The sequence below is a fragment of the Formica exsecta genome, unplaced genomic scaffold, assembly GCF_003651465.1.
Source record: "Formica exsecta isolate Colony F162 unplaced genomic scaffold, ASM365146v1 scaffold79, whole genome shotgun sequence".
Classification (NCBI taxonomy): domain Eukaryota; kingdom Metazoa; phylum Arthropoda; class Insecta; order Hymenoptera; family Formicidae; genus Formica; species Formica exsecta.
In genome coordinates this window covers 628,265-649,737 of record NW_021853558.1, presented here as the reverse complement: position 1 = coordinate 649,737, position 21,473 = coordinate 628,265, and the positions used below count along the sequence as shown (strand labels likewise).

At 35.2% G+C, this 21,473-nt stretch overlaps 1 protein-coding gene across 1 annotated transcript in view; it reads left to right on the top strand.

The window, feature by feature from the left end:
- LOC115244038 (cadherin-87A) overlaps window positions 1-21,473 on the top strand; it is a 184,571-nt gene that overhangs the window by 8,975 nt on the left and 154,123 nt on the right. The gene's annotated exons all lie outside the window — the stretch shown is intronic.

Sequence of the window (21,473 nt, the reverse complement as noted above, 5' to 3'; positions counted from 1 at the left end):
ATATATATATAATACATAGCATGTGTGTGTGCATTCAAACACATTGGGATACAAGCACTCTTGTGCGAAACTCGCGGTAATGTTAACAATTCTGAGGACATGAAATGACCTTAACAAGCGTCTGTGCTTGCAGTGCTTGGAAAATTTGCAAGCGAGAGTATCGGGTCGAGGGCCATCGCTATCTGCGCGCGATCTCCTACGCGTAGCGGCCGTATGGTCGATGACCTAGAGGATGTGCTAACGGATCGCAACGTGCGACCGAATAAAGAGACTCCCGAAGAAAGACGTCCGCTCGCGTGTCTTTAGGCAACGTGATAAATGACAGATTTAAGATCGTTATAATTTTTTAGCGTTAAATGATGAATGCAATTAACTAAATATATAAATTAAGAAATTAATAAGGATCTAAATTTAAAATCACAAATTTTAATTTTCGCTAAGTAATTTGTAAATATATAAAGTATATATATATTTCAGCTTCAGCGAGATACCTTTCATTTATTTCACAGTAATTGCTCCATTTTAAATATTAAATATCTTTATATATCGCAGACTAATTTGCAAGTGAAATATTTAAAAGTAAATGATTAATAAAGTTTTATTATTTATTTGTGCTTTTTAACTTTTGAAAAGAAACATTGGACTCTCGACGTTTTAGTAAAATTAAATTAAAAACATCTTGAATTTACAATTTGAAAAGGAAGAGAAAAACGATGACGTATAAACTACTTTTGAATATTACACAACACTCACATAAAATTATTAACTTTTCTGAACACTCGCGCGCGTATGATATATATATTTTTTTAATATAAAATAAGAAATTTCCCGTGCGCGCGCACGATTGTTACATACATACGTATAGATGCGTCATTTTTGGTACACCCCATACGTTTGTATATGCATTGCGCGGTCGTACATAGGTGCTCCTGTCACGCATGTCGTGCACAGTCCTAACCACATACGCGGCTGCCCAACGCCGTGTGTACATACGGTCCATATATGTGGTGCACTCGGTGCATTGCCATATATCAACGCGTGTACATCTCTTGTATGTGTGACGCACGTGAAAACACACACACACACACACAGAGGTGTAATGCCGACGTGTATCCTCCCGAGCTGGCACGTGCATCCGCGGCAGGTATATACGTTCGCACAACATCTTCGTGTCGACGATGCCGCTTACCGTATTCTACCCGCCCAATAAGCCGAGGTGTTCATGCCTGAATGTGAACTAGAAACGCGTTATAGCGAGGAGGGAAGGATACGAAAATATAAACGGAAAATGGTGTATTTTATAACTGGATGACGAGAGTAATATACGTGCGCGAATATATCGGTACGAAAGCTTACCGCGCTTCGCAGTTTTTAAGACGCATATAGTGAAAGCAATTATATTTGGGTAATCGTATTAAATTGTTTGCATTAATCGTAAATTATTGCGTTTCTACTTGAAAGGCGGGAAAAGACAAGAATTTATTTATATTCGGGATAAGTTTCCAGATAAATTTTACTATCGAAATAAATGAGATATGAGTCAACGAAATAATCTTTTAGCAGAAATAAACAAGTAGAGTTGTGCAAATTAAAAACTTGCACATTGCTTCCTCATCATTTTATATTACAAAACTTAAGCTGCTTTAAGCATGCGGATTTTTCAATTTTTGCTTCCTCATAGAGGAAGCTTTGTAAGCGAAATAAAAATTAAAATGATTTCTTTCACCGATCCTCACTAAATTCAATATCAAACATCCTTTAATAATACTCTATTCATGTAAAAAAATTTAATCCGATATCTCAAATTTTCTGAAAGTTGCAGCGTGTACAGGCATTTCTCAAAAAATTCTTTTTAGGAATATGATTTTTCGACGTTTTGGAACATTCTAAACACATTGGCATAGAAAACTCGAAAAAAAATTTTATCACGAAAACAAAGCTTCCTCTATGAGGAAGCAAAAATTATAGAACATGTATGTTTATTAATTCAAAATGTTATTTTGTCAAATTTTATAGAGAGAAAATTGAGGTATTATATTAATGAATATTTTTGCTATGCAGTAGATGCTTTTAATATGTCATAAGTTACGAGGCAATTAGAATTATGTCAATAAAGGTCAACGCTGATAACGTGCAATTACGCGCTCGTCAATGTTGTCGAGATGTACGTCGTAGCGCGGAATTCTCATAAAAATCTGCGTACCGTTAACGGAAAGGAGATCAACGATCAGTCGTGCGGTGACTTTCGCATTGGGTTTGCTCTGTGTAAACTCTTTGCTTATTTTGCCGAGCGGCAAAGCGAAATATTTCGTCTAAAAGGCAAAACGCCCGAGGTTCGAAGGCGTTGCTGTTGCGTTGTTAAAGAGAGTGAAAAAGGCATGAGAGTAATAGAATTTAATGAATGGCGAGGAGAAAGGGGTAGTGATAGCGGTGACAGGAGCTCGTATACAACCATCGTAAAATCCTCGCGACGACGGTGGAAACGATCGGACGACGATCGTATCGTGTCGGTTTTTATTCTCCCTAAGGAAATAAAGTTACACGTGTCGCACGATCATATTATGGAGTTGTCACAACTTTAAATCTTCAAAATTCCCTGCGGGTTGAAGAAATTTCCCTTCCCGAATTGCATGAAAAAATTCTCTTTCACATCCTAATACTCTTGCAAATAACTTATCTTAATAAAACAAATTTTTAATTTTTCCAGTCGTGTAGAAATTTCTCGGAGAATTTCTCGAAGCTCGTAAACGAGTGATATAAGTCGATATATCAAATTAGTGCGATAATAAATTTTCTTATTGTCTGAAACCTGTTTCTCATGTTAATAAATTAATAATTTATTTTATTACACTTTAATAATAAATTTCTAATTCTTTCCAATTGGGGCGCACAAGGGTTTCTCGGAAATGAAAACTCTGCCGCGTCTCTATATGTTAATAAAGTTTGCAGAGAGCTATCGAATTAATATCTAGGATTGTGCGCGCAATCGAAGATAACGCGTTTACGGCTGTTTTTCCTCGTCAGGAATAACGGCCTGACGTTATTCCGGCCTCTTGTGTAAAAAGGACCGCTTCCGGCGGCGTAGCCGCGGTAAAACAGCAGTCGCGCGAAAGCCAACGGCGATATAAATCGTACCGTGGAAAGCCGAGCTGTAAAACAATTGTATACAACCGCGATGTAACGCATATATATATATATATATACTATTCTCTCTCCGTTTTTATTGGTAATTGTCGATGCACCCTGTCGTTCGCTTTTATACGTCGCATAAAGGTTTAACTCCACTTATTCAGGCGCACAAACAGTGTAACAGAATTTATTTTGATTTCTTTTATTCAGTTACAGCGCGCATTTTATGTTATAGTGTATTGTCGAAGAAGACCTTTGTGTAGATATTATATTTAAATCCGCGGCTCGCCAAGTATTTCGCGAATATAAACACCTTGAACTTTTAAACTAATGAATTATGGATTTTGCCATTCTTTTATTTTTAGATCCTTACGTTGGAATCCTATATTTATGAATTGATTATTCTGTTTAATTATACTATCATATCTCTAGGCGTTTTCCAGCAAGGTACACAGACGACACAGTGTACTACACATTATCACGCGATTAGCTATATTTTAAATTTCTTCATTTGACAGCCAGTCATGTGAGAATGTGTAATACACTGTGTTGTCTGTGTACCTTGCTGGAAAACGCCATCTGTGTGAAAGTACAACTGTATAAATTGATATGGTGTGATGGAATAAAAACTCACGAATGTTTAATTTCGACTGAAAATAATGTACATGTATTTTGCATATATAAAATGTAACAGTTTAGCATACGCTGACGTTACAGTCGATAATTTTATCAATCGATTAACAGTTCGGCTATTTCATAACCAACCGCGTGCGCGTGACATGATGTGTGTAACGCTGATTCCGGTTTCGCTCTTTTCGTGAGATGTAATACATTTGATATACATAACATTTGGCCGTTATCAGTGGAATTCGAATCATCTAACTGAAAATATCGAACAAAACGGTATTCGGATTTATTTTCGGTAGAACGCGCATATCAATTACTCTTATCAAATAAGCGTTCCCATTGTCGCGCATTTAATGAAATTTATATCGTGTTTGTCGCGATAAAACTTGATGATTATGTCTATCATCTCTTTTCTGGTCCCTTCGTATACCATACTCGAAACACATTTTTCCCATTATACAATCTTGCAACGGTTTGTACGTACGTGTTATACTGTTATTATGCACATAGTCGATGCGAATCATGCGATCTCTTAAGGGGCGCGGCGAAGTTAAATTATACCATACCAGATTTATTGTAATTTTTCACAGTGCTATGTGATGTAATGGGCAAATGTAGGATACAAGAGTGGGACACGCTGTGAACCTGTGAATGCTATTTTCCCCGTGTTCTTTGCATCATAGAGCGCGGAGATATCGTATTATGCCTGGGATAGACACGTAACTCGTCTCTCATTAAGATCGACTCTCGCTTTTTAAGCACGCCTCTGTTAAGAGTGTACTCTGCCTCCACTCGTGAATTCCGTTTACGCAATACGGGAGATTTCGCTTCTATTCATGCTTCAGTGTGGGATTGTTCGGTCCATGAAATTTCTTTGATAAAGTAGGGAGCAGCCACTTCTCTTGATTCCGTAAGAAGAATATTGTTTCGGATATACTCGTGTTCCTCGAATGATCGCTCATTTGATCACTTTTCTTCACTTACGATGTGATACATAAAAAAGTTAATATATGATAAAAAATTAATATAATTAACGATAAAAGATATTAGTAATTAATAATTAATAATTCACTCTTGTGTTTTACACATCACGACTTTTAATAATATTTTTTTTTACATTAAAAATGTTGCATCATTGCGATTTTTTTTCAAAAGAGGACATATTTGTGGTTGAAACATATTTGAGTATTTATTAATACATCTCAATGTATAAATAATTTCCTCTGTCGTATTATTTTGTTGACAACGTAGTATCATAAATCTTTATTATGTTTTTTTCGGTATACATTACTATAAATTTATCAAAAATTATAATTCGTATTCTTTTAGTTACATGATATTTCAGTTGGTGAAAATTAAAAGTTATGTATGTACGCATGGATTTTTTCATGCGTAAACAAAACTGAATTAGTGAAAGATGAGCACAAGGTATTTATAAAAATACAAAATAAAATTCGAATAAAGCGTTATTGCTATTTGCTATTAAGCGTTATATGCTTATATTGTTTTAAACGCGAGACACTATTAATTCGCAAATATTCTACCATATTTATCGCACGCATTCCGATTGTATTTACATAAATCCATTTGCAACGCTGCATTTAGCGGTACATATCGTTTAATTTACAATTTTATTTACTTTATATGAATCACACATTTGGCATCGAATATTGCGATATAGAAATATATGGATCGTAGATTCTAACATTTTTGCTCAATTCATCTCGATCGCAATGCTCGGAAGAAAAATCGCGCGCCCGTATGAATTTTCGGTCTCATTCTTTTGTCGAGAACGGTTATTCATCGTCATGGGAATTTCTATGTCGAGTTGCATAATGAAAGGCGATATAGTCGAGGGAATAACATTTCCGACCTTATGGTACTCGTTTTATCTCGCGCGTTACGCTTACACGCGATCGCTGAAAACAAAGCTCACAAAATTGCCGCGCGGAAATGCGAGAATGCTCGTCGTGTCGCGTCGACCGTTTTCAACGCCGATAACCCGCTAGTTTCGTCTGTTCTCCCGATTGAGGAGAGGACTAGTGTGTCGCATCTGCGCGACGTTTGCGATGTGATACGATAAGAGACACACACGATGAGACACGCGACGCTCTCTTCAATGTACGTTCTGATAAGCCTCGATATCTCCCGATTCATACCGGTTAATATTTTAAATCCTACGATGACGTTGCATACATATTCTGTACGCCATAATCTGCGACTTGCGACCACGATTGCATCAATAATGATTAGATCTGATATTTAGTGATCCGCTTCCTTCATATTATGTTTCAAGCAATATTATAAAGAATTTCTTCGGACAAAAATGATCTAATATCTCTCTTGCACGCGCACTTTTCTTTTATCGAATCGGGGATGATATTACTTGTTTTAATTATGTGCTCCCTCTCCCTCTCTCTCTCTCTGGAAATACAAAAAGGTGCGTATAGGAAAGCACGGTGGAAGGACGTACTCTCACGCACGTATGTATATTCCAGCGAGAAGGAACCGGCGAGAGGAGCCTCTCGTTTTTCATTTCTTTTCACGAGCGCGACGGACAAAGGCCATTGTGGAGGATCCCATTGTGGAGGATTAACGTATGCACACATGTATACAATACACATATGCACGTGTGTTTAGCCGGCGCGACTATGTTTTTTTATGTGCGCCCTCTCTCTCTCTCTCTCTCTCTCTCTCTCTCTCTCTCTCTCTCTCTCTCTCTCTGTCTTGGAAATAAATTTATCCTATATATTATTATAATTATTAGATTGACGAGAACCTGTTAGCTATCTGAAAAATGGTTGTGTGCTACATTCTTGTGGCGACATATTTTTCCTGTGATATTATTTCATTTATTATACATTATTACGACAAGCTACTTTATCATGATACTTCCTAAGTGAATGTAACGATAAATGCGACACAATTTTTTTCGTTTAACTTGCAAAATTGCGAGTCCTAAGACGCTTTATATAGGAGGTTACACCTTTATCGAGTCGTGAATGCGCCAGTGTGAGAGCAACGTTTGCACGAGTTGACAGACGATGCGAATTGTAGAAAGTTGTCGTGCGACGATAGATATATTTTCTGTGATATTACACAGTTATGATGTATCGCAAGATTTTATCGAATAAAGAAGCAGATTTTATAGGTCGTCAGATATAAGCATGACGTCATGTCGTAGGATCGAGCAATTACTGAAGCCTTCAAGGCTCGGTAAAGTGTAATTTACGGCACCGTCTAAAACAGTGATGCTTTATTAATGATAACATGCAATGTACTGTCGATTAAATATCGTAGTAGCTATTAACCGAAGAGCTGAATACGTTTTTTCGAAGATAATTAGTCGCATTTTTTTAAAATGTTTATTTTGTCGTAAGTTGAGTAGATACGTTTATATTTTTATTCGGTCGATACAAATTTTGTAAAAATTTTGCATTACCGCGTATGAAACTTGATACCTAGTTACTGTTTTTCAAAAAATCTGGTGTTTTGTACTATATTCTCAAATAATGCATTTTGATTATGAAATACAAATAAAAATAAAAAAATACATTAAATGTGCAATGTTTGATTCATTATCTCGAAACAAATGTACTGAAAGTATTTTATAACACGTGTACTAGTGTCTAAAGCTTTGTATTAGCTTTGTTATCGTTGATCCGAAATAAAATATTTTTATTTAGATAAAACATTTTTGCTTTTGTCTCTATATAACGATTTTTGTGTGTTAATTATCTCAGGAAGTTATTAAATTATTGACATTTTTGCGACATGTATACATTGCATGAATATTGTGAATCCGCTTTATATTTTTCAACATTAAAATTATACATGAAAGAAATCTTTTAATGCTTACATAAAACGGAATATAAATTTTGTCGATTATCTTTATATTATCAATATTATTTAGCAATTATATAATATTTGTAAGCTTTCCGTGAACATAAAAGAGGGAAAAAAATACAATCGCGAAAAATATTAATTTTGTGAAAAATATCCAATAAACTATTTTTATTGGATATTTTCACAAAAAACTGTTTTTGTCTTTTTTTATATAAACGGTTTTTAATATGTGGATTATTAATATTTTTCTCGCTGCTTTATTTAATGTCAAATATATAATGTATACAATTTTGGTACTACAATACTGTATATAATCTTGAAATATAATTTTATTATTCAGAAATTCTAAAAGCTCTTTAACATGTTAACAATTATACATTATATTTTACAAATATGCAAGCTCGGAAAGATCTTTTCTGTTAAAGAAGCAAACAGATGGGGTTAGTCCTGCATTAGGAGCAAACACAGGAGCACTCGTCGCGTGTTTACGTATATCGACGAGTTTGCTATTGCTAGGCATATGAGTAAATGAAAAACTGTGAAAGAGACTCCGATGTGTCACGTCTTTGAATTTTGCCCTTTCGCATTTTTACAATCTCTCGTTGCTCTACCGCAAGATTTTATCCATCGCGTCATTTTTCTCGCAATTTGACATTTTGCTGTACAGAAAAAAATGACACAAAATCTGAATAGATTCGTTGTTATCTATACACGAATCACATCTACATATATCGGAAAAATGTTGAAAAGGGAGGAACCAGGGATGTCGGTGCCATTTGAAACTGCAACGAGAAATTGCGAGAATGCACAATGTTACCGGAAGTTTAACGAGGCGCGTTGAAGAACTTTCGAGGGCAGGAAAAGCTTTAATTCTCTATATTCACATTAATAATCCTTTTACTCGCTCGCGTGAATAAAGCTCGCAAAAGTCGTATATTTTTCGTAAAATTTCAACTTGATTTTGCGCGGTGCATTTATACGATTACGATCGTTCACTTTAATGATACTTGATAAAAAAGCACATCCGACAGGCGTCAAATTTATTGTTTTATGTTTACAAGCAAATTTTCTTTACTTTTTGTGCAAAAGAGCGCAATTAAAGAATTGAGTTAAACAAGTTGGTGATATTGCGTGATAGAACGACATATTTAGTTTCTTTAGCTTTTAACAATGGATATTGCATATGTGAAAAAATATTAATATATTATATATAACGTGCGCAACATACAAGCATAACGGATCTCACAATTATAGAGGCAAAAACTGACTTTTAAATTGAAATGAAATATTTGCTCGTATATTTCGTAAAATGATATTTAGTAAACATTAATTTGAAATTTAAAATGAGAAATATGTAATACTTTTTATTCTGAATGGAACGTTATCATAAAATTTTGTTGTTAAAGTTTCATCTGAAACAAAATTCTGTTACGAAATTGGTCTTCATAATTGTGCTTGATTAAAGTTAATTACTGGTGATGAATAGTTTGACGAGAGCATCGACCTATAGAGTATATATGAAATTTCTGGAAAGTTTAATATATATTGAAAGAGATTCTAAGCAAACACACTGTATATTTAGCGTTGTATCTGTTTTTATTTGAAATATTTCCATTTCTATATATATATATATTCAATGTGTAGAGAAGTCGCTATGTAACTGTATATTATAAAAAATATTTGCATTTAACGCCAAGTGCACCGTCAAGTGAGAATAGATCGATCGGCGCTTATCTCTCCAAGTACAATCGGGTTGTTTTTGGAAAACCTCTAACGAACTATCCGCGCGCTTCGTTTGCATTGTAATAAAAAAGGTACACACTCGATAACGCGCATACCGATAACCGTGTGAGAGCGAGTTTTGCGCGAAGTTACCAAAATTGTTTATCGACGCGACGTCGGTACATAGTGCGGTTCGTTGAACTTTCGATGGGCGATGCATTACTCGGCGATACTGCGCGCGCGATATTGTATATTCCGTATAAATGAAAGGGGACGAATAAAACATTGACTTGGATATGTTTCCGATCCGCTACTTCGGGTCGCAACAAAAGTCTCTCGGAGTGAGGAACTGGGTGAACGCGCGAGGAAGATTTGACAGTCCGCGTATCTCTATGTCTACTTCCAAAGCAGGCGTGTCTGTATAACATGTACACATATACAATCTACTATATTTCGGAATACCTTCGAGCGTGTTCTGAGAGCTGCGTTTCGAACAACTTTATGCTGCGGATCTGCTATTCTTCGACAACGAAATGATCGAAAGGAAGAACGATTCGTACTCTCTACTCCATATACATTTAATCTTTTAGTACTCGTGGCACTAACACTTGTTGCTCTGCATTGAGAGATGGCAGATTGACGAATGGTGTCGGAATTCCCGATCATAATTTATTGAGATTTTTCGATAGATTCGGAATTAGGTTTTACGATACGAACGATGCAAATTCAAAATCTAACGGACGATAAAATAAGGAGAGACGAATTTTGGGTCTTTTTTCTACCTTACTGCTTCGAATCGCATGTGAGTATCCGAAGGAGAGCACACGATCGTGCCTGTTATGAAATATTTTCCGGCTGGCGGCGCGCTTTATCGGAACTGCAACGATATCCCATGTTCTGTCATGTACTTTATTCATCCCTGTCGTCGTTGATTTTTCCCGAGTTGCATGAGGGAGAGTTTCGCGTGGGGAGGGGAAGCGCGAAGAAATCACGAGTGATACGTCTACGATATATCGTCTCACGGATGAATAGATATGGATTTCTAGTTCACGAGAGACACCGTCCCGACGAAACACTATCAACGATCTCAATTTCTTCGTCTCCTTTAACCGTAGTTTGTCCAGGTGCTGCGATAGCACGTGTTTCGCATTCACTTTGCATGAAACACTGCAAAACTGTAAGTAGAGATGGAATAACATCGCGCGCACGTATTTTTGCTCGAATGTTCTCTCGACGAACGAATCGCGTCTTGTTAGTACGAGAGAGTTTCGAAAGGTTTGCGCAAAACTTGGGCAACGCTTGGGCGATTTTCTTTGACGAATTGAACAACAAATCTTAAACGCTTCTGACATTTCTCGTGGAATAATTATAAATATTTTCTCTCAAATAGAATTTCTCAAAAGGATCACGTAAACGTGTTTGCTCTCCATAAAGTACTATTTATAAATAAGATATTCGTCTGAATATTAACAACGTCGTAATATTTTTCAACGAACGTGAAAGAAAAAAACTTTCTTCTATTTCCGAGTACTGATTTGTAAATATTCAATTTAAATTACATAGTGCATTACATTTTGCAATACTTATAATGCGAGGATTATATATTTTGCGAGAAGAATCTGATACTAATTTTTAATTAAATCTTGGTATATCTCTTCTTTCTATTTTTTTTGCCATGAAAACGAAATATCAGATAATAATGAGAGAGACGCAAGTTATTGCGCAAGGCAATAACTGTGATGCCATTCACAGGTGAATGGCAGAGCCGCAGAAATATATTGCCGCGTCCGACCTCTGTATCCGTGTGTGATGAAAATACGCTGGAATTTCTCGACACGCACATTTTTTTCGATACATAATATCGCTCACGTAAAATCGCAGTGCACTAGATTTTCAGCCAAGATTATTATTTTGTGGAGCTGATACTAATATGCATTAATTCACACCGTGAATTAACGAGAAAGAGAAAAAGGGAAAGAAATGTTAATCAGTCGCACGACGGATATACATTGGGAAATAGTACGAGGTATTGAGGGATGTCATATCCGGCGAATATGTTGATTTCTCTGTGAAACATATTTCCGTAAATATGCCATCTGTACGCTAGTACGGTAGCATGCGAATGTGCAATGTATTGCGCTCGCACCTTGTGCGCCAGAATTTGTGGGATCTTGCGGTCGCGGGTTTCTAAATAATCCTGGAGTTGGTAATATCACTTGGTCCACTAAATTCCCTCGGAACTAAATAACGAAGGACAGGCATGCCCGACAGACATTACGAGAACTGCCTCAGGTTTGATTCACTCGATGCAGATAGTTACGTAGCACTGTGATATAATTACAGTTTAACAAAGTTTGCAAAGTTCTATAATGAAGTATCATATAGTTAACTAATTAATTAAGTATTGTATAAAATGTTCATGCCGAAACTGTACGACGCTTTAATTAATTTAGATAGATTTTTTTCCTTGGAGAAAATTTCGAGAGTAGTCGACATTTGTTGCAACTTTTGAATATTCAATATTAAATAATTGCGCTCTCTCTCCCTTTCTCTCTCTCTCTCCTCTCTCTCTTTCTTTTTTGACAATTAAAATAAAAATTCTGAAAATTTAAAGTCCAATTGAGAGAGAAACTTAAAAAACATTATAATTGGATTATGATCGAAATTATCTCAAAAATATATCTGTATTCGAGATGTTTAGAAGGAAATAAATACAAAATTATTGATATATTGAAAGGAGGAGGATATATCCATATGAGTACTTCACATACAGGAAAGATATCGCTGCTTTATGCACGGTGTGACGTCGGCTTTATTCACGGTGCATTATAGTCCGTCCTGCGTAATCGCCATAATAAAATTTAAGCCACAGGCTTTGTTCGATGCGGAAATGCATTTCGCGACGATAAATTTACTCGCCAGGATACGGCAGGATCTTAACGTGGCGTAACTTAATGAGAGGAACGCGGCGGAGAGGATCAAAGGAGTAATCAAGCAGGTACGCTCCCTATTTAGGCACCGTGTATAACAGCGGCAAATGCGCCTCGATACAAGATACCAGATTTGTCGTCAATGGACCTACGTGATCCGTATTTCGATCGGAGTGGACTATGCTTGATCAGAGACATGGTCCTACAACCTTAAGTGGTTTATCAAAGGCTCTGGTCCATTTGATTGCATGATGGAGATGTATGAATTTAATTGTCAAATTTTATATATTGCTATGATAATGATAAGATATTTGAATCTTGTCTGAGAAGCATAGTACACGTGGCTTGATTTAGGATGTTTGGGAAAAGAAGAATCGGTATATGTCCGAAATATCAATATCAAGTCAAGTCATGTATCGTCATCAAGTATCAGCTATTTTATAATTGCTCTCGTAACATAGATTAAAAAACTGTAGATCTTTGCATATCTTTGAGGCAAATACAAATTTATTTCTCATCGTGGCAAATGAATGTTTGCACACCATTAAAACAGTAAAGTTTTATTTAAATACTAAATAATGATAAAAATAAAAAAGAATCATGATTATACGTGTTTATTTGCTTATCGAAGAAATAGAGTTATTTTAGACGAAAAATAAAATCATAAATTTCCACGATTTTCAATTATTTAAGACAATTTTATAGTTATCGGCATCATATGTGAAGTATCCAATTTTGCAAAATACAAACCACATAATTCATTTGTTGTTACATCTAATATAAATGATTGAAAAATATTTTATCGCTTTTATAGGAAATAATACAAATATTTAGGATGATTTCAATACGCCTAATAACTCCGTTGCCTTGTTTGATCACGTCGAATCAATTGTTTGATCGCAGTGGTCGATGAGATTGGCAAGCGGATAATTAATGATAAAGGAGAATGTTTGCTTTACGCCGGGCAAACTAATTGTATGAACGAAAGTAGATTATCTGGATCCCACTGCAGAATAAATGTCTAAAATGCTGATCGCAATTAATACACCGTTCCATCTTCATTCTAACAAACAATAGTTCGAATTGAAATATTCAACAAGAATCAAGTCTATTTGAATTTGAGTAAATGATAAAATTTTCTTCTGATCTAATTGCATATCAAAAGTATACTTATAAATTGTAATCTTAATTTGCCATTGCTTATAATTTGAAAATTATATGTATTGGTGTGAATTTTGCCTAGATTTGTTGATAAAATGTCGATTTTTAATTAATCAAAATAATCGCGTTAAAATTGGGATGAAGAGTTTTTTTTTTCAGAGATTTTAGGATCACTCCGTATATAAAAAGTTTGAATTAAATAATATTAAATTGGAGGTTTATATAATTGGCATTCTCTCAGCGAACGTGTAAAAAAAAAATACTTTGTCATATTTTCTATATAGTAAAATTTTTTAAATTTTCCTTTGATAGACAGATCGCGACTAAAGTTTAAACAATGTCATAAGGAATTCTCGAGTGAAGCTTTGCGTAACTTGCGTCTTGAAACTTGCTTCTTCCTTCTATCTTCCGGCGAAAAAGGGGTTAACATCGTGGAAACGGGGAGGAGCGGCGCGGCTTTTCGTACGCGTTATCTCGTGGACGTACGGCGCATCGCTTAATCTGCTAAATTACCGTGTACAGTCGAAGAGCGAGAGATCCTGGAGGATTACGGCTTAATGAAATTTGAACCTGGCGGATTTGCTCGTGGTAGGACTCGTGCCCGCAACCCCCGACGCGAGTACATAGGTAACCCCACGGAATCTCGAACTTAAGACCGTGGCACTTACCCTAAAAGACAAATTCGCCAAAGGATATTCTGAGGAACCGGCGCACCGCGACGGAACGTATAGTCGCGTGTTACGGTAATCCGGCGGATGTAATCGCTTCCGCTACGTACGTAAAGGTGGAGTGAAATCCGTTAAGTCGTCTTCATCTTGTAAGATACATCCGCGATACCGTCCATTATTCGGACGAGAAGCGCTGCTTTATGTACGACTGTGCGATTGCACGATGTGAATCGTCTCGCATTCCGGAATTAAATCGGACCGCATCGCGATTCTTGTGCAATTTGTCCGCTTAAAACACGAGAAGTGGAGTACAATCTATTCATATATCTCTGATTGATATAATTTATTTCACACAAATAAAAATATTGAATATTACATAAAAAGTTATACAAGAGTATCGCATCTAAATCATGCATCAAGATCTGACAAATATTTTTGATAATAGTATTTTTTATTTTAGTTTGTTAATTATTTATTATATTAAACAAGAAAGTTTCTATACAAAACTCCTTCCTAAAATAATATGATAAAGTAATATTTCACATTGAGACAATTTATTTTAAGGAAAAATTTAATTATATATTTTATATATTTTTATTGCTTTATTATATTATTAATTGCTGTTTATTTATTATTCTATTTCCAACTTTTAATTTTAGCAAAATAAAGTTTCTATTATATTTTCTTGGTCTCTGAAATTATAATCCAAGATAACTGACGTGAGTATTTAAATGATCTTTCAAGTCTTCGAGTTAAATGACAATTAAGCATTAAGTAGCAATTACCGACAAGAAAAGCTATATGGAGATGACGACGCTTTAACCGGACTATATTAGAGCATCAAAGACCGTATTAATTCATTTTGGTGTATAAATTCGAGGCATTGCTTTGATTTTAATTTGAAAAAGTGGGAATTACTTTAAAAACTAGGTATATATTACTTTGAAAGGCATTGAATTTTTCAAATCTCATCCTTGCGATATTTTTACGTTTTATAAAATTTAGATTGAAAAAGATAGGATCTTTACTATATATCAAAGACTGACATATAAATGTGTACATTATTAATCTGACTCAACTAATAACATTAATTTTTCACCAACGTTCGAAGAAATAAATCATTGAGGATAGTAAAGACCGGAAACATTTTACCAGGTTTTATCTTTGATTTTAGTAAGTATTATATATAGGTGTACATAATTTTGTTCAGCAATTCTTTTCTCCTTTTAATCTCTCCGTTACATTGCGATGAAAGACGCGTTTGTGAAGTATTCATCGATTGATCGTGAAGTCTCTTTTCGCCAGATTGAGAGAAGAGGAAATCCCCCGTTTCTCCTTTGTTCTTCAAAAACCGGCGACCATCGCATCGTGAGAAAGAAGAGACGATTAGAATTGCACTTCTCTTTACACACGATCCTCCTCTTTTTCCGTCGCCCTTTTTTGCGCGCGCAACCACCGGAAACGGTGCTGTTCTCACATAAATGCGCATAAATTTTCTCGTTTTTCCTCTTTTCTCTCCTTTCTTTCGCGTCCGCTTCTTGTTTTTTTTTTCTCTCTTACCGGCGGAGGGACTTTAATTCCTCGTCTTAATCAAAAGTTACGGTCCCGTTGTTTTGCGCTGAGTTAAAGCGTCGCACCGCGTGGCCGCGCGCGAACGCTCATGAAAATGGATTTTAATTCGGTGAAAGTGAAAAACAGAGTTAATCTTACTCGGCAGTCGCACCGGCGGGTGAGATTAAAATTTCGAATCGACGACCAACGATGGAGAGAATTCAGTGTATTATTCAAACTGGTTGAAACGTTTTATCAAAATGCGAGACTGCAACACTTCGAGTGATCATTTAAATATTTCCACGCATTTGCAATGATTGAGTTTGGAATCTCGTTGATTTATTTGATTCGCGTAGTGGAAAATATATGTGCGTAAATATTTGAATGCATATTTTTCGATCAGAGAAAAAATTTGTTCTAAGAAAGAAAGAGAAAGACAGCAGAACGCATGAATTATGATATAGAGTATATAATTATATACAATAATATAATATATGATATTTATAGTTAAATATAAAAATATAAATATAAATAAGATTTTAATGAGATTTTAAATCGTTCACAACTTCTTATTTTGTTCATGTTCGTTAGTAGTCACGTTCGATTCGTTAGTATTCTTCAGTAATCGCTGCGATTTAAATCGTTAGTCGAGTATTTACAAAGCCGCTTGCTTTCGCTTTGATTACTTTTTTTAAGCCAATCGACTTCCATTAATGATCAGCTTTAGCTAATAGGATCGACCTTCCCCTAAGAAGGGGAAATTAGATACGATCGAACAGAGAGTGAGGGAGAAAGGAGCACAAAGGAGATGGAGGTTAAGTAGGTATCTCCGGAACCTTATCTACGCTTTTCGCTCGCAAATTTCGTAAACTTTTGATGTTATTCGCTCGGTCTGAAAGAATTCCCGCTTCGATAGAGCTTCGGAACGCACAAATCTTGGAGAGGTGCCGGATAACAAATAGTTCGCTAAAGCACGTGCCGAAGCTGAGGCATTTACAGTCGATTAACGCGCGATTTTAATTAAATGCGCTCTTCTTGTGTATATATCACGCATCGTATAATATCTACTTTTCCGAAATAAAAAAGGGAAATAAGTATCGAAAATTAAGGGACACATGAGAGACCAAATATAATTATTTTACATGTTTTACTTGATACTTCAGATATCTAATTTTTTTTATCATTGTAGATATAACGACAGAATATTAATATAATTGTACAATAATATATTGTCTAATAACACGTTGTTATCGGCTGTGAATTACGCGACGCTGTTGATTGTCTACTCGCGCAAATAACGGCATTGTTGTGGAGAATTATGAACTAATTAACTCTCAGCGTTGAGGATTACGTCGCGCGTGCTTAAGCAGGTGCAGTTACGCAAGCCACAGCGACGTCCGATCTACACGGGAATTGTAACGAATTTCGATGTTAATTAAGTCGGAACTTTCAACGAACAACGACACGACGCGCGCGTTGACGGGCTCCCCGTTCATTTTGTAGAAAGTCCCCGGTCGGTCGACATTCCTAGCATATACAACGAAGGAATTTCTTTTAACATTTGCACGTTTGAAGAATCAGTAATTATTAGAAAGCTTTTTTAAACAATTTTGAAGTATATATATATTTCTATATTTTAAATATATTTCGTTTAAATAATATAATTTGGCAACTTAATACATATGTGTTAATAAAATTGTATGCTGGTTCTTTATGCTCTAATATCTTAAGAAGATACGCTTTTATACGCGTTCAACAAATCCTTTTTGGAATATAAAATTCGCAATGCAATTAAATCTTCTTAAACGCGATACCCGCTTAGTATAGTGTCTCTTGTTAACACGTAACCGGGAGTAAATAATATATAAGGTAAATGCAAGAAGAAAATTAATTTTCGTTGCCGTACGCTTAATCCTCGCTTGCAAAGCACGCTGTAAAAAATAACTAAAAGTAGTTTGTGTACAATGTATTTCGTAGAAAATAATTTTTATTCAGCATTATTATATTGAAACATTTCACATAACATTTTTTAACAATTTAACGCATTTTTAAAAGAGATTTAAGCATAGGGACACATGAGAGACCAAATATAATTATTTTACATGTTTTACTTGATACTTCAGATATCTAATTTTTTTTATCATTGTAGATATAACGACAGAATATTAATATAATTGTACAATAATATATTGTCTAATAACACGTTGTTATCGGCTGTGAATTACGCGACGCTGTTGATTGTCTACTCGCGCAAATAACGGCATTGTTGTGGAGAATTATGAACTAATTAACTCTCAGCGTTGAGGATTACGTCGCGCGTGCTTAAGCAGGTGCAGTTACGCAAGCCACAGCGACGTCCGATCTACACGGGAATTGTAACGAATTTCGATGTTAATTAAGTCGGAACTTTCAACGAACAACGACACGACGCGCGCGTTGACGGGCTCCCCGTTCATTTTGTAGAAAGTCCCCGGTCGGTCGACATTCCTAGCATATACAACGAAGGAATTTCTTTTAACATTTGCACGTTTGAAGAATCAGTAATTATTAGAAAGCTTTTTTAAACAATTTTGAAGTATATATATATTTCTATATTTTAAATATATTTCGTTTAAATAATATAATTTGGCAACTTAATACATATGTGTTAATAAAATTGTATGCTGGTTCTTTATGCTCTAATATCTTAAGAAGATACGCTTTTATACGCGCTCAACAAATCCTTTTTGGAATATAAAATTCGCAATGCAATTAAATCTTCTTAAACGCGATACCCGCTTAGTATAGTGTCTCTTGTTAACACGTAACCGGGAGTAAATAATATATAAGGTAAATGCAAGAAGAAAATTAATTTTCGTTGCCGTACGCTTAATCCTCGCTTGCAAAGCACGCTGTAAAAAATAACTAAAAGTAGTTTGTGTACAATGTATTTTGTAGAAAATAATTTTTATTCAGCATTATAATGAAACATTTCACATAACATTTTTTAACAATTTAACGCATTTTTAAAAGAGATTTAAGCATTAAATGATATATAAAAAACATAATATGTAGTATATAAATTTTTTTTTTAGTATTTTTTATATCTAAAGAGATTTTAAGAAACTCTATTAGTTATTTTTGAAATTTAGTACAAATCAAGAAAATTTTTTAATTTTGGAAAAGTATGATAAACTGGTATTAAAAAAAAATGTTCGAGGAAATATAAAAATACTTCTTTTGACTATTTGTCAAAAAAAAATAATTGTAACTGAGAAGAATAAAATAATTTACCTTGTCTCTCAAATAATTGATCCAATTAAGGAAAGAGAATATACAGAGTCTAAAAATAGAGATAAGGTTCATTGTTTCTTCTCTAATGTAGAAGGCAGTTAATTTCACTTATCTGTGAGTCTCTAATCGTAAAATAAATTGTTTCCTAAAACATTATCACACAGTGAAGAGAGCTCAGACAACTATTCTCTTCAGTATTTGCTTATTAGAGATGCGCTTTTTAATTAGGTTCTTCCGCGTCTACACGATCCGTTCTCTGAACGTTTACGAAAATATTTGTAAAATCTTCTTTTGGATCTGCTCCAGACATCGCGACGCCGGGCGCTTATTACAATGCTTATTCTTTCCGACTCCTTCACGTCGGAAAGTTTTATATTCCACGGTCTTTTTTTTTACCGCTCTACGAGTTGAACGTTTCTTCCGAAACCACGAGATGCAGAGATCTCTAATCGAAACGGGACGCGCGCTCAACTTTTGCTCCGCGGGATTACTGTTCTTTCGCCAGTGTTTTCCTTCCAAAACGCGGTTACTCCTTCACCGATATGAAATGTGAGTTAGTGACTGTCGTAGCGGATCACTGGCACTCAACTCTTAAATCAGACATATTCGTGGCTTGCCAACAAAGTGGCTGCGACCATTGATCCTCTGAAGTTTTATATTTTAGCTGCACAGAGTATTCTGCAGTATTAGCTATTCTTTGCGCTTCTCTCTCTCTCTCTCTCTCTCCTTTTTTAATAATTTTTCTTAATAAAGATATTGAACTGTTAGGAATTATAACGTTGGAATTATAAAGAATTATAAAAACCCAGATTTTTCTGGAATTAAAAATACTCATATTTCTCGAATAAGGCATCACATCGATGCAAAAAATGGTGGCTTATAGTTTAATCTTTTAGAAGGAAGAATGTAAATATATAAAACGTATCTTTTTTTTTCATAAAATGTCTAAACACAGGCGAGGAGGAAACATAACATAAAACATCTTTTCCTCTGTTTTCAATTTTTCAAAACTCTTTCATTCTTCGGAAGAGGTGTTTTCGGTATAATAAGGAGTTGGAAGCTATTTTGGAGCCTTACACGTGTCAGACGTGCGTTAGCATGTGCGCGAAGGGTACGTATAACTCTCGAGACTGCCTCGTTTGAGATTTCGAACCGTCATGTTACATCGGTTTATTCCCTTTCCCTTTTGCCTGTCGAAGAAACTTTCACTATAAAACTGTCCGTCGTTGCTTCGTCGTCGCGACTGACAGCTCTATTTGCGACGTCAAGGAAAAAATTTCTTGCGGGAAAGACTAATCGAAAGTATGCTCGGAGACCAGCTGCGTGAGTTTTTCCGTCTTCGCGAGGGACCTCATATTTTTCTTTTACGTTCGTTCCTCCGAAATCGCAAAAACGTACATCTATAAAAAAACTTTTGGCACAATAAATATGAGATATTTTTCTATATTTTTTTAATTATGTTTCGAATTGATATATATAGATATATCTCGATAAATAATTTTGAGTAGTTGCATGGGAAATTCTAATTTGGTAGCACTCTTCGATTAGAATTCAAAATTCTTTGGTTTTTTATCTGTTTTTACACCTTCGATGGACATCGGAATAACTAACAGATCAATAATCAATTTCCATCAGTTAAATTTGACGTGCCAAATTCGTATACGTATATTAAGCACGCAAAAGTTTAAATCGCGGCTTTACAATGCGATTCCCACCGCAATCTCGAAATTTTGGCAAATACGTTAGATTATACGATTCATTGCCTCGGGAACGGTCAGCGGTCGTAGGCCGTGCAAGGTTGACAGTAAGATAGATTTATAAGCCAAAGTTTCGCCACGACTGTCTGGCAATTTATCATAACTAACGCGCTGGATCACGTTAGTCAACCCTTTAACTAGCACGAGCGCACTTATACAGACACGCGCGGCACTTTACTTGCTGCACTCTACTTCAATGTATTTCCGCAATATATTCATCTTGCGATATTATCTTTCATGGTACTAACAGTATGACGAACTGGGGAAAGATTAATGTTACTATATAAAGTCATTTTTGTTTAACAAAGCGTATCAATTTAAAACGCATCATTTTTTGTACTTTCTATTTATTCATGCATTGTCAAATTTATAAACATTCGTATTATATAAATTGAATTTTTATGATCGAAATAATTTTTTTTTTAAATTAATGCTCATTCTTTTTGTAGAATTTAAATTAATATTAGAAATCAACACATTCCTATCTCTAATTTAGAAGCACATGACCTATTTGTAGTGGCATAATTCATAGAACTGACATATGAGAAGAGCAATAAATATGCCATTTTTGAAATTAAATATTACGTCGCATAGCGTTGTTAATCTATTGTTTAATTACAAAGGTTGACTCCCTTTAAACACGTTACACATATGGATTGCTATTATTTCCAAGTTAAGCTGTTATTTAGATATTTCATTCCTGTCTGCGGGAACAAGAATCGAGGTTGGGGGATAAGGTGATTTTCTCGAGGGAAATTCAACGCGAGGCACTCCGATTCGTGGTGTGGTGCGTTTCTTGTTTTGTTTTT